This window comes from Moschus berezovskii, chromosome 22, assembly GCF_049115385.1.
Source record: "Moschus berezovskii isolate FMDL1 chromosome 22, NW_MosBer_1.0, whole genome shotgun sequence".
Classification (NCBI taxonomy): domain Eukaryota; kingdom Metazoa; phylum Chordata; class Mammalia; order Artiodactyla; family Moschidae; genus Moschus; species Moschus berezovskii.
In genome coordinates, this window is record NC_142481.1 from 39,523,372 (window position 1) to 39,525,277 (window position 1,906).

Below are 1,906 nucleotides of genomic sequence, written 5' to 3' on the forward strand. Positions count from 1 at the left end.
GGCCCGCCCACTGAGTTCTGCAGCTGCGCGGTCGGGCCGCAAGCGCTGCTGAGGCTGAACTTGGGTCTCGCGGGTGGGGTCCTGCCATTTTCCTGCTGAAACTTACCAGCATTGGATTCAACTCAGCTACGGGTCTACAGTGGCGGTGTTTGAGCCATCGCACCCTTGGGGCTTCTCATTCTAGCACCACAACCAAGCTGCCCAACTTGCAGCCTACACATCTATCTACCCCACTCCAAGGGCTTATTCAATAAATATGCCTTGAATGTGTGTTCGTCGCTCAGGCGTGTCCGACTCTTTGAGACCCCATGGACAGTAGCCCGTCAAGCTCCTCTGTCCATGGAATTCTCTAGGCAAGAAATACTGGAGTGGGTAGCCATTCGCTTCTCCAGGGGATCTTCCCCAGCCAGGTATCGAACCCGCGTCTCTTGCATTGCAGGCAGATTACCTTCTGAGCCACCAGGTAAGTCCAAGGCGGCAACTAGCATCACCGACTCAATGAACATGAGTTTGAGCAAACTCCGGGAGACAGTGAAGAACAGGCAAGCTTGGCTAACTGCAGTCCTTGGGGTCACAAAGAGTCGGACGTGACTTAATGGCTGAACGACAAAAACGCCTTGAATATCTACTCTTCTTTCTTTAGCTGTTATGTTGATGCCCACAGTAATTACTTAATATATCAGACCTCTGGGGAAAAAATCAAACTTTAAACTCTCATCTTTAACTAGGTCTTTATCAATTTCTTAGCATTCATTCAGACATTTATTTTTTGAGACTTTACTGTGTTTACAAAGGATGAGATGGTTGGATGGCATCACTGACTCAATGGACATGAGTTTGAGTAAACTCTGGGAGTTGGTGATGGATAGGGAGGCCTGGTGTACTCCAATCCATGGGGTCGCAAAAAGTTGGAAAAGACTGAGCGACTGAATTGAACTATGTGTCAGGCCCTATTCTAGTAGCAGAGATATGGCAGTAAACTTAAGACAAACCTTAGGTCTCCTGAAGCTGACATACGAGTCAGAGGAGACAAACACTAAATGCATGTGGGAAGTCTTCTGGTGGTAAGTGGTCAAGAGGAAAGAGGGATGGGAAAAGTGCAATTTTAAATAAGGTAGTAGGGAGACTTCCCTGGTGGTTTAGTGGTTAAGAATTTGCCTGCCAATGCAGGGAACATGGCTTCTATTCCTGGTGCAGGAAGATTCCACATGCCATGGGGAAGCTAAGCCTGTGTGCCACAACTACTGAGCCTGCACACCTAGAACCCACTCTCTGCAACAACAGAAGTCATCAGAATGAGCAGCCTGGGAACTGCAACTAGAGAAAGTGAAAATTGCTCAGTCATATCCCACTCTTTGCGATCTCATGGAATGCAGCCTCCCAGCCTCCATGTCCATGGAATTATCCAGGCCAGAATACTGGAGTGGGTAGCCGTTCCTTTCTCCAGGGGTTCTTCCCAACCCAGGGATTGAACCCGGGTCTGCCTCATTGCAGATGGGTTCTTTACCATCTGAGCCACCAGGAAAGCAACTAGAGAATAGCAGAGAGTAACCCACAGTCACTGCAACTAGAGAAAGCCCATGCACCGCAACAAAGACCCAGCCAGCCAAAATAAATAATTTTTTAAAATATGGTGGTAGGGAAGAGACCTCACTGAGAAAGTGACATTCAGGCAAGAATCTGAAAGGGAATCAGTTCTGAGGAAGTGTGTTTCAGCAGAGGAAATTCAGGTGCAAAGACACTAAGGGATCGCTCTGGCTGACTTCTAAAAATAAACGTTTAAGGCTGAGAGATGAGATGAGTGGGAACCAACAGAGGAGACTGAGAAGGAAGCTAAGTGAAAATGTTGCCAGGAGGAGGAAAATCACTGTGTCAGATGTTGAAGGTAGGTCTTAAAAGATGGGTT